Genomic DNA, 13,082 nt, shown 5'->3' with positions numbered 1-13,082 from the left:
ATGTTCTGATCTATCAAGTTGAAGGATCATGTTGCAAAACTGTTTTCTTTCTTTTTTTTTTTCTTAACATGGAAGAACTGTATTTATTTTTGAGTGAGATGAAACGTGATAAAACAGCATGTTTATATCATTGTATGTAACATACACAATTTTGTAGTCTGAAAGAATATACACTGAAATGTTAAAACTGGTTTATTTAGTAGAATAAAAGGTAATTGAACATTAAAAAAAATTCTACCTAGATATAGTTTGAGTTTACTACAATAGATTGTATTCTTTAATCATGGTGGCAACTATCATGGACTGTTTATACCTAACTGCCATTCGTGTTTCTTTCCTACTAACAAAACCCTGTCTCACAGGCAAAAAGACGTCAGTGCCAGGGCACAAACTGGTCCACCCATCCCTCTTTGCCAGTGCCCATCCAAGGGTGAAAACTGTTTTCTTGACCCTCATAGCCAAAGCTAAAGACACAGGTGGCGGAAACATATATGCCATGTTTCAACCATAGAACCATTGTCGCGTCAGCCCTTTAGGGCAGAGCCCTTGCCGCCCACCTCTTTCTCTGGGTCTCCCCTTTCCACTCTATCCCTCAGTCTGTGTGTACAGACTGCTGAGAATGCAGGGGGTTTGGGGCTGGGACAGGACATTTGTCAGGCCAAGGGGCCAGGTCAAGCCAAGGGGCCAGGTCAAGCCAAGGGGTGGAAAGTGGGTTAGGGTCGGTGCAGGGGAGGAATTTGTTCCCGCAGAGTCCTGGAAATCTTATTTGGAGCCATTCTTCTATTCTTAGTTTTGAAGGCACTTTGTTCTCTGGTACATTGTTTGAACAGCCACCAGGAAATCAGGCCCTGCTCGGGGTCAGCGATGCCACTGGTTCCTGCCTGTGGCCGCCCAGGTGGGAAGTGTACTGGTTTGTTTCAGGGCTGATTGTTCGTCATCAAGATCATTGCCGCCCTTTCTCCTTTTGTCGCCCACCCTGTCTGCATGGGGCAGGGAAGAGCTAGGAGGAAAAAGAGATTCCAATGAGTCTGTTTTTCTTTATAGCAATAGTAGCTACACTTATTTCTGTGTAAAAGGAAAAATGCTAAAATCCAGGTCTTAAGAGCGCACTGTGCCCTCTGGAGCAGCATTGTCCAATAGAAACAGAATGTGAGACACATGTGTACATTTAAATTTCCTAATAGCCACATTAAAAGAGGTAAAAAGAAAAAAAAGAAGAAAAAAAGAGGTAAAAAGAAACAGATGGAATTAATTTAATGATTTATTTAACCCAGTATATCAAAATATTAGCATTTCAACATATAATCAACACAAAAAATTATTATGGAGACATTTTACATTCTTCTTTTCATAATAAGTCTTTGAAATCCAGTGTGTATTATCTACTTAGAGCACATCTCACTTCAGATTAGCCACATTTCATGTGCTCAGTACCCACGTGTGTGTTCATGGTAGCCATTGGACAGTGCAGTAGAGCAGCACCGTCCAGTGGAACTTTATACGGTGATACTAATGTTTTGTATCTGCACTGTCTCACACAGAGGCCACTAGCCACAGGTGACTAGTGAGCACTTCATGTGAGGCTAGTGCAGCTGAGGAGCTGAGTTTTAAATGTTATTTAACTTTAATTAATTAAAATTTAAATTTAAACAGCCACATGTATCTAGTGGCTACCATTACTGGATAGCATAGCTCTAGAGATTTGATCTTGTTAGAAAAATATCAATTTAAACTTAACCAAGGTATCATTTTTCATCTACCACATTGACGGAGATTGAAAAGTTGGATAACGCTGCTTGGCAAGGGTAATAGGACCTCTCATGCATGGCAGTGGGAGTATAAATTAGAACAGTCTTTATAGAGGACAATTTGACAATGTTTATCAAACTTACAAATATACATTCCCTTGGACCCAGCAGTTTCACTCCTGGATATTAATGTCACAGAGTCTCTCACATGTGTAGACTGATTTCTATAGAAGGATATTTGCTGCAGCAAAAGACTGGAAACCACATACGTATCCAGTTAATGGGGGGGCTGAATAAATAAGCTATAGTACAGTTTAAAAATGTAATTTTCAACTATTGAAAAAATGAGGCCAATTTTAATTTGATGTCCAAGCTATAATGTTAAACAAGTGTAGAGCAGTGCATATAGTATGATGCCATTTGGGTAAAAGAAATGACTAGCCTATTTACGTCTAGAGCAGCTCTGGAAAAATGTAGAAGGAACCAATCACAATGGTTGCCTCCTGGGAGAGGAAGGGATGGATGTGGGAAAGAAGTCTACTTACTATTGTACAGCATACCCTTTTGGAATTTAATCCAATGCACTTCAATTACTTATTCAAAAAATAAGTATTTAAAACACAAAAAAGTAAACTCCAAGGGAAGGGTGAATCAGAGAAGGCTTCCTAGAGGAGGTGACCTTTGGACGGGGTTACAAGAGATACGCAGGAGTCTTAGCAGGAGGAAAGCTGAGGCTCAGAGGCACGAACAAGCAGAACAGAGCAGGCATGCGTGTGTACCCGGAGGTGGGTAGAGTACCAGTATATAAAGTAGAGCAATAATGGAGTTTGGACAGACACGAGATTGGCTAAATGGGAAGGGTTTTTGTGCAGAATTCGGACTTAACTTTATGAGCCATAGGCAGCCATTCACGCTTTGAGGGAAGCGGGAAATGACGATTGTGTTTGTGTGAAAGACAACTTTTGGCAGAATGTAGGGTGATTTAAAACAGTGGTTCTAAAGTGTGATCCAAGGAGTTCCTGAGACCTAGAAAGTACTAACTACGTAACTACAGAACAGATTTTCTTCGTATGCATCAACCAAAATAACACACCACAACAGATTCATTACAGAAGCAGATATGTGAATCCAGCTGTCTTCTGTGCAGCCAGCCATTAAAGAGAGTTATAAAAGTATGAAGCAATGCTGCTTTTCTCCCTACGTTTTCTGTTTTGGAAAATATAGTTAATTTTCATTAAAATGTGATAATTAGATTAAGAAGTAATAATACACTCATTACTTTTTAAAAGAAAGAAAGTTTTTAATTCTTAATTTTATTTTCTAATACTGCAAATATTGATATAACCAACATAAACAAAAGCTCTTGGGGCCCTCAATAGTTTTTAAAGGGGTCCTGAGACCAAAAATTTTGAGAACCACTAGTCTAGAAGCAAGGAGGCCCTGTGTGCTTGTAATTCTGGTTGGATCAAAATAAACTATAGGGAAACAAATGCAGCTATCCAAACATGAGTCAGGTGGGAGGCATGAACTAGCAGTGTTGGAGCTGATGTGTGTTTTGCATATCCAAGCGCAATGTAATGGTCTGGGCAGGTATGTGTGAGAGGAGGAACCTGATTGATGGATGGGTTTTCACTGATGGAAATGTTGGTGCATGTCCTATACTCCATCTACGTACTACAAGATATTTCCGTTATGTCCAGTCTTTTGCTGTTACAAACATCCTGAGCATCCCTCAAGTACAGGCCTCTAAGTGCCCACCACCTGCAAGAATTACGCTAGACTATGTCCTTAAAAGTGGGTTTCTGGGCAGGAAAACATGCCTATCCTCAGCTTGACTGGAAGCTGTCAAGTTACTCTCCAGTCTGTAACTCTCCCTGTAGCCTTGGATGAGAATCCTCATTTCTCTAACCCTTAGTATTGTCAGGCTTTTAATTTTGCCAATCTGATGGATGGATGTGAAATGGCATCTTGTTATTTTAACTGCACACACAGACACACACACACACACATATCTTCTTGATCCATTCATCCATTGATGGGCACTTAGGTTGTTTCTATATCTTGGCTGTTGTAAATAATTGGGCATTAGCCTTGAGTCCTCAAAAGATATTCAGGGAAGGTGCCTTTGTCCACTCATTCAACACACATTGGTGGATCACCTTCTTTGTGTAGTGCTCTGGGCTGTGCTGGAATCTGGACACAGACATTGTGTTTCAAAACCATAATTTACAGCTATGATTATTGTCACCTGTGACTTTGAGGCAAAAACAGAATATCATATTTACTTCTAGAAAGTGTTTCCCAATCTCTGCCATTCTCATTCCCCCCGCCCCTTACCCAGCAATCTCCTTGGCTACGTGTTGTCATACACGCATACAATGTTAGAAGGAAACTTTGGAGGTCACCTGGTCCAATGCGCTCATCTTACAGATAACGAAACTGAGATCCAGAGCAGGAATGTGAAGTGCCTAAGGTCATACAGTTAGTTCGATGACCTTAAAAAATAGGTAACCACTGGATAATTGTTCTCTATTTTGCTACTTATGCATCAGATCAGAGTAACAACACTTGTGATCTGGCAACTTCTGATGAAAATTTATAAAGCAGACCTATAAATTGTGCATATTGTAAGTAAGCTAGAAAATATATACAAATGTAAGTTTTAAAAACTACTTAGGTTTAAACTTTCTTTTCTTCACAGAAGCATTTCGTATTTGTGGTCAAGGTGTCTAGACATTTTCAACATAGAGGGTTTTTTAATTCCTCATTTGAGTGATTTTCATCATCAAAATATTTTTTATAGTATACTCTAAAGTGGGCATCACTTGGTCCTAATGATATGTAGCATAAGTTTGAGAGGCAGACAGTGACAACAGTGAAACCTCCCACACAGCTGACCAGGAAACAGATCCAACAGGCCTCACTTCCCGATCACTCCCCAAAGCTTAGCCTCCACCCCTCCCCTCCCAAAAAGGGGAAGGAAGAAGGTTCAGAAAAGATAATGTGCCCATCCTTTAACAAAGCTTGGCTAACCCTTTGGGTCCCCCAAGTGCTCCTGTTTCCTGTGGCTAAAGTTAGACCTGTTAGATACAAATTTCATTTTTAATCCATGACTGGGCAGATGGAGGGCTACAGATCTTCTCCAGAAAGGATGGGCATGTGTTGGGGGGGTGGGTGGGGTAGGAGTCTATTTTCACTCATTCCAGGGAAGAGGGCAACAGAGTGTCACTTTTTCTGTACTTGTCAGGAGCAGCAAGATCGTGGGCCAGTTACTTTGTGTGACAGTTATGAGAGGGAGTTTCCACAAAGAGAGTGTTTCCTAAACCTCACTCATTTATGAATCATCTTTTACCATAGCCCTTAACATTGTAAAACACTTAATAGTTTTCTACAGACCGACAGTTTTTCCCTTATAGTTATCTTTAATGGAAAGGTTGTATTATTATAATGTAAAACCAGTATGCTGGCCCAAATTTGAATATAGGTATTAAGATAAATAGATACCCACAAAACAGAGTAACTAAATTCTAGCTAGATGCTGTTGCCTGAGTCTCTTCGCACCCTGGAGAGAGGGAAAGATTGAGGCTGGTAAGCACTGGGTGGGTGTTAAAGGTGAGGTAGCCCCAGTCTGATGGACTGAGAATGGACAGTGAATTAAAAACATGATAACTTTCCTACGTGATCTGCTGCTGGGTAAAGCCTGTCAGAGCAGACTCTCCCAATGCCCCACTCATATTGCCTAGGCTCACTCCAGAAATCACCTCCAGAGTCCCCTAGACCCATTTATGACTTCCTGTGTCCTTCAACTTTCAGGGGTTTCCAGCCAAGGGGGTTAACGTCCCGAGCGGCCCCTCCCCATCAGTGAGAGGCAGGAGTTGGTGGATTAAATACTTCCACCTCCCCACCCCTTAGTGGAAAATTATGAGGTGTGTCTTACACAGTCTCTCAGGGGGGGCCCCAGTGGGTTTTACTCCGGCTGCCCACAGCTGTAACCTGGTGGCTTTACAATGTTTTGTGGCCTCCCTCCTTTGGCCACCTCACTTTCCCACTCCCCACCAGTTCTTCCTGGGGATCACCTCCCACGTAAACAGCTTATACCTAAATCTTTACCCAGGATCTGCTTTGGGGGGAGCCCAAACCAAGGCAGCTGGTAAGCATACTGCCTAAAATGATCTTACAAGCCACAAGGTACCAGACTGATCCTTTGGGAAACAGTACCCCAAGGTATATATCCAAATGGTGTAAAGCAACATCACTTTTCTTTCTTTAAAGTTCAAAAATATATTGAAATTCTTGGTGTTCAGCTCTCTCTGCCATTTTCCCTAACATATTGGTGATACTCTGTTCTGATGAGTAACATCGTTTTCCATTTTTGCTGTTCCTCTTTCAATATGGTATTACCATTTGCTAACAAACTTAGTGTTTCCAAACTTGCCTGTAAATTTAATATACTGTGTGGCATTTGTCCATTGTTTGTCAATCTGAGATATCCAGTGAGTAGAGCAGCATTGTCAGTCTGTGGCTACTGAAAGTAAATGTTTGTTGATGCATCAGTGATGAGCCCAGGCTAAAACGCAGCAGGCAAGTGTTGCCAAACTCAGAGAGCCACTTTCTGGCAAACCTTTTACAATATCCTGAGGTGAACCAGGCCTTTAAAATTAGGGAGATTAAAAAAGTACTTCTGCAAGATGAAGTTTCTGTTTTGGCCTGAGTCTTATTGGCAGGTTGAAGGCAGGACTGAAGTTCTAATGGGGAAAGTACTTCTTATCTTCAGGGTTGGGCCCGTGCCAACGAGGTCCTGTCCTGTGAAACCTGTCAACAGATTGTTCAGAGAGTGGTGAAGTCTAGGGTGAGATATATCCCACAAGAAGTCAGAAGCATCTTTAATTGGCATGGGATCACGAAGTCCAAGAGGAAGGCAGGAAGAGGGCCACCTTCATGGACAGAGCTCTGCACTCAGCAGGGCTCCACTATGTGGGCACATAACGTCCAATAAATATTTGTTTAATATTTGAACAAATCAATGCTTGGTAGTCAAACTTGCTTTGGGTTTTTAGGGATGGTGGCCTCAGAATGAGTATTCTTCACAGAAGAGCCCCTATACATTCTTTCCTTCCCAAGACTGACTACGTAATTTGCAGGGGCCAGTGAAAAATGAAAATTCAGGTCCCTTGTTAAAAAAGTTAAGAGTTTCAAGATGGTGACCGCAAAGCTTTATACTCTATGTGCCCACATAACAGAATGCGCTAGAAGTATCACAGTAAGTGAACTTGATCTGGTTTCCGCATTCTTTGAACTTAGCTTGAGGGAGGAGACAGACATTAACCAAGTTATCACACAAGTAAAGGGTAACATTTTTTTTTTTTTTGCGGTACGCGGGCCTCTCACTGTTGCGGCCTCTCCCGTTGCGGAGCACAGGCTCCGGACACACAGGCTCAGCAGCCATGGCTCACGGGCCCAGCCTCTCCACGGCACATGGGATCTTCCTGGACCGGGGCACGAACCCGCATCCCCTGCATCGGCAGGCGGACTCTCAACCACTGCGCCACCAGCGAAGCCCCAAGGGTAACATTTTAATAGGGTTCGTACAACAAAGAGGAGGCACATGAGGCTGAGAGGCCATAACTGGGAGATTTAATGTGGTTTGGAGCTATCTTGGATGTCAAGCTGATATCTGAAGGATGAGGAGGAGTTAGCTGAGAGAAAAGGGGTAGGAAAGAGGGTTCCAGGCAGAGGAAACAAGGGGAAAGAGGAATTGGGATTATGGGAGGTTGGAGCGCAGAGCAAAGGGAATGAGGTTAGAGACGAGAAGTAGACCAGGCATCAGCCTCGTGATCCAGCAGAGGGGGTAGAAGAGGGGGTGCCCAGAAGCAGCCCTCGGCTCCCTTCCCTGGAGGCACAGAGGGTGGGGGCCTTGGCTTGACGGCTACTTGCGGAGGTTTGGATTCAGGATTTGTTCCTAGTGTCCAAGACTTTGATAAGAAACTTACAGAGGCTGATGCTTACCTACAGATCTTGATAGAACAGTTAAAGCTTTTTGATGACAAACTTCAAAACTGCAAAGACGATGAACAGAGAAAGAAAATTGAAACTCTCAAAGAGACAGCAAATAGCATGGTAGAATCAATTAAACACTGCATTGTGTTGCTGCAGATCACTAAAAGTACTATTAATCCTATGGATGCAATATATCAACCTAGTCCCTTGGAACCTGTGGTCAGCACAATGCCCTCCCAGACTGTCTTACCTCCAGAACCCACTCAGTTGTGTAAGTCAGAGCAGCGTCCATCTTCTCTACCAGTTGGACCTGTATTAGCTCCTATCTTGGGACATCATCAGACTCCAACACCAAACAGTACAGGCAGTGAGCACTCACCACCTAGTAGCAGTCTCACTTCTCCAGGCCATGCCAGCTTGTCTCCAAACACAGTCCCAGAGTTCTCTTATTCTAGCAGTGAAGATGAATTCTATGATGCGGATGAATTCCATCAGAGTGGCTCATCCCCAAAGCACTTAATAGATTCCTCCGGTTCTGCCTCAGTCTTGACACACAGCAGCTCAGGAAATAGTCTAAAGTGCCCAGATACCACGGAATCAGTTAATTCTTCCATGTCCAATGGAACAAGTGATGCTCACCTTTTCTATTCACATGATGATAGAGATGATGAAGGGGAGGCAGGGTTGGTGGAAGAGCACAAGAGTGTTATCATGCTTTTGTTGTCAAAAAGCTTTTGTTAGGCTTGGAATGGATCTTACTAAAGTAGTTCTTCCAACATTTACTCTTGAAAGAAGATCTCTTTTAGAAATGCATGCAGACTTTTTTGCACATCCGGACCTTGTTGTGAGTATTAGTGACCAGAAGGATGCCAGAGACTGAATGGTTCAGGTTGTAAAATGGTACCTCTCAGCCTTTCACGCAGGAAGGAAAGGATTGGTTGCCAAAAGGCCGTACAACCCCATTTTGGGTGAGATCCTTCAGTATCACTGGACATTACCAATGATACTGAAGAGAATGTGGAGCTAGTTTCAGAAGGACCAATTCCCTGGGTTTCCAAGAACAGCATAACCATGATCCACCAGTTTCAGCCTTTTATGCTGAGTGTTTTAACAAGAAGATACAATTCAATGCTCATATCTGGACCAAATCACAATTCCTTGGGATGTCAGTTGGGGTGCACAACATAGGACAGGGCTGTGTCTTGTGTCTAGACCCTGATGAACATTACATTCTCACATTCCCCAATGGTTATGGAAGGTCTATCCTTACAGTGCCCTAGGTGGAACTAGGTGGAGAATGCAATATTAATTGTTCCAAAACTGGCTAAAGTGCCAATATCGTCTTCCACACTAAACCTTTCTATGGGGGCAAGAAGCACAGAATTACTGCTGAGATTTTTTCTCCAAATGACAAGAAGTCTTTCTGCTCAATTGAAGGGGAATGGAATGGTGTACTGTATGCAAAATACTCAACAGGGGAAAATGTAGTTTTTATAGATACCAAGAAGTTGCCTATAATCAAGAAGAAAGTGAGGAAGTTGGAAGATCAGAATGAGTACGAAACCCACTGCCTTTGGAAGGGTGTCACTTTCAACTTAAAAATCAGAGACATTGATGCAGCAACTGAAGCCAAGCATAGACTTGAAGAAAGACAAAGAGCAGAAGCCCAAGAAAGGAAGGGAAAGGAAATTCAATGGGAGACAAGGTTATTTCATGAAGATGGAGAATGCAGGGTTTATGATGAACCATTACTGAAACGTCTTGGTGCTGCCAAGCATTAGGTTGGGAAATGCAAAGTTTGCTCCTGGTGACCAGGGCAGGAGGCATAATGAAGTAACCGTCTTCCTTTGGGAGAACCTATTCACTCCCTTCTTATTGCGGTGGTTCCTGTCTCAGGGATACTGGACTTTCTGATGCAGATGAACAATTGAAGCGAGAAAAGCTTCCCTTTTTCCTGTTCTGTGGCAGTTACAGTGTTGACTTCGGTCTTGAGAAAAAACTTCAGGTTTTGAAAACAAGATGTCTGCTCCTTTTCCAAATCCCATGTTATAAATCCTAGTCTCAGATTCTGCTCTCTAGTATTGCTGTTGAAATATACAACATATGTTTCCTAGTTCATATAATCTTGGGTTCTCTCTCTATATATATATTCACATATATACATGTATATAATATAGGTGATGCCAGAGTTCTCATAAATACTCCATCTACTGTAAATATTGGTTCCTCTGAGTTGTTTTAGAAAATTTAGCGCAACGTATTAAAATCACATGTTAGGAAATTTCGTGGTCTCACCTACAATAACTTTTATTTTGGAATTGAACTATATTAAATTGTATCTAACTCTGGACTACAGTTTAATTATACTCAGTGCTTCTTAAGGCTTCATAAAGTAATTTTTCCAACCTTTAAAAAAAAAAGTAGACCAGACCTGACTTTGCATAGAGTCTTACAGACACTAACAAGTCTTGAGAAATTCAGGACCGTGTTCATGACTAACAATAACACAAAGATGAGTAAAATTATTCACCCTTAATTTCTCTTCAAATAAACTGAGAAAGAAAATTGCCTCAGTACAGTTCTCTTATTAATAGGAGATGATGTTCTTCCACATAAATAATCATGTTCATGGACGCTGGCCAATCAGAACAGGCACCAGGTATGGAACCAGCACACATCCATGGGCATTGGCCAATCAGAACAGGCATTAGGGACTGTGTGTGGAAGGAAAGAACTTGAACCTTTAATGATGAGGGGCCTTTAGGAGCTCTAACTCCCCATCTATCCCCATCTTTGCTTGGTTGACTCCATCCCATCACTTAGGTGTCATCTCAAATGTTCCTCCTCTGAGAAGCTTCCCTGACCTCTCTCTCTGGTAGTTTCACCCCTCCCCACCTTTCATAGGCTTTCATATTACCCTGGTCTACTTTCTTCATAACACTTAGTACACCCTAGAAATAGCTTTTTTATTTGCTTATTGTTTTATCGTCTCTGTCCCCTCTGAGGGCAGGGACCATATCTCTTTTGTTAACCAATGTATCTACAGCAGCTTGCACAGTGCCTGGCACCTAATAGGTACTCAATAAAATATTTGTTGAATGAATGAAACTATAGAGTGAAATTCATTCATCTGAGTCTCTTGTTGTTCCTGGATTATTTATTTATTTATTTATTTATTCATGCATGCATGCATGCTGCTCCGGGTCTTAGTTGTGGCATGTGGGATCTTTAGCTGCGGCATGAGAACTCTTAGTTGCAGCATGCATGCGGGATCTAGTCCTCTGACCAGGGATCGAACCCAGGCACCCTGCGTTGGGAGCGTGAAGTCTTAGCCACTGGACCACCAGGGAAGTCCCTGGATTTCTATTGCCAAGAAATGAGAAATACTGTGGGTCCCAGAGTCAAAAATGGAATTTTATGGATGGCACATCTTGGTGTTTTAGTCTTTCTGAAAAGAAATTCTACAGTTTTATATTCACTATTTTGGATTCATTTGTTCATGTGTGTCAGTCAACAAACATTTGTTGAGCTTTTTCTGTGTGCTGGATTAGGCCTTAGAAGTGCCCAGGAAAGATCTGGACATGAAAGAATTCTACTCTTAGTAAAACACTGATTTCCTGGGAAATGGATTAAATGCTGGATGAATATGCTTTGATTCTGCAAAATCCAGATCTCAGTTTCAGACCTCAGGATAAAAGTGATTGGGATGGGCTTTGAAGCAAAAATTCAGGATTAGAAAATTTAGCACAAAGTCCTTTCCCCCTCCCTGCAGCCCACTTGTGGCTTATCACAACTTTTGCTTTTTTACTCAAAACTTGACAGGACATGATAGTGCTGCTGAAGGAAGGATTCCCTGAATACCTGCATGTCCCTGGTGTTTGGCGGCCCTTTACCTCTCTCCTATAATTTGGGGTTGTGATGAGGCCCTCCTCCACTTTCAGAGACAGCTGCAGAAGGAAAATGTCCCTCTAATCACAGTTGACATCTTTCCAGACACCACATCAGAAACGGTAACTGGCTTTCACGTTATTGTTCTGACAGCTTCTCTGCAGACTGTTGCCGGGAGCGTTTTCTCAAGTTAGTCAAGACTAGTCTGAAAACTGGTGGCCTCCTTTGTGCAAATGAACTCTAGTTGGACAAGGAGAGAGGTCCAGTCCTTCCAGAGGCCACATTCTGAGGAACTACATTAAGATACATTGTTGGCATATTCAAGTACATTGTTTTGAGGGGAGGGGTATTACCTATTACACAGTTATTTTCCTTTTAGCTGTTTCTTTCTACTGAGAGAAACATCTTTAAAAATAAAGAGCCTCTTGTGAGAATTTCCAGTTTTGTTTGACAGAGAGCTATTTTGATCAAAAAAGCCTTGAATTATATTCTTCTCAGGCCTAAGGAATTGTGTCCCAGCTAATACCCAACCAAGTTCTGCTGAAGTGCCTGGGCAGACTCACTCCCTTGTAGGATCCTGGAGCCTGCAGGCACCAAGGGTTAGCAGATCCTGCAGAGCTGAGCCCTGAGGGCCTAAGGCCCCCTGGAGTTGGGCAACTGGTGGATATCAGATGCCCTGAAGAGGAATGAGTGTCTATGGGCTTGTCTTTTTCTTGAGGAGTGGTGAGAGTGTGCAGCTTATTTGTGAACTTATTTTACTGTTGGCAACTTAGTATTATTTCAAACTTATAGAAAAGTTGCAAGTCTAAGATAAGATACTTCTGAATAGTCTTTACCCACCTTCACTGATTGTTTACATTTGCTTTCTCTGTGTCTCTGTGTATCAGCCTCTCAGTAGATAGATAGATAGATAGATAGATATGGATAAAGATAGATAGAGATATAGAATATATATATTTAACATATAAATGTAAATTATTTTTCTTCCTGTTTGAGAATGAATTGCAGACATTACACCCCTTTAGCCCCAAATACTTCAGTGTAAGAACAAGAGCATCCTCACACAGTATAATTATCAGAAGCAGAAAATTTAACATTGACAAAATATATTAACTCCTCCACCATTCTTTTTTTTTAAATTTATTTATTTTATTTTTGGCTGTGTTGGGTCTTCGTTGCTGCATGTGGGCTTTCTCTAGTTACGGCAAGCAGGGGCTACTCTTTGTTGCAGTGCGTGGGCTTCTCATTGAGATGGCTTCTCTTGTTGTGGAGCACAGGCTCTAGGCACGCAGGCTTCAGTTGTTGTGGCGCTTGGACTCAGTAGTTGTGGCTTGCGGGCTCTAGAGCGCAGGCTCAGTAGTTGTGGCACACAGGCTTAGTTGCTCTGCGGCATGTGGGATCTTCCCGGACCAGGGCACGAACCCGTGTCCCCTGTATTGGCAGGCGGAT

At 42.2% G+C, this 13,082-nt stretch overlaps 1 protein-coding gene and 1 pseudogene across 3 annotated transcripts in view; both read left to right on the top strand.

Moving 5' to 3' along the window:
- The window catches only part of ARHGEF3 (Rho guanine nucleotide exchange factor 3), a 311,369-nt gene that overhangs the window by 143,591 nt on the left and 154,696 nt on the right, over positions 1-13,082 (top strand). The window lies entirely within an intron of this gene.
- Positions 7,680-9,526, top strand: LOC112400543 (oxysterol-binding protein-related protein 9 pseudogene; annotated as a pseudogene).

This window comes from Neophocaena asiaeorientalis, unplaced genomic scaffold, assembly GCF_003031525.2.
Source record: "Neophocaena asiaeorientalis asiaeorientalis breed wild unplaced genomic scaffold, Neophocaena_asiaeorientalis_V1.1 scaffold251, whole genome shotgun sequence".
NCBI classification, from domain to species: Eukaryota; Metazoa; Chordata; class Mammalia; order Artiodactyla; family Phocoenidae; genus Neophocaena; species Neophocaena asiaeorientalis.
The sequence above is the reverse complement of the archived record's forward strand: the minus strand, read 5'-3'. Positions and strand labels throughout refer to the sequence as shown.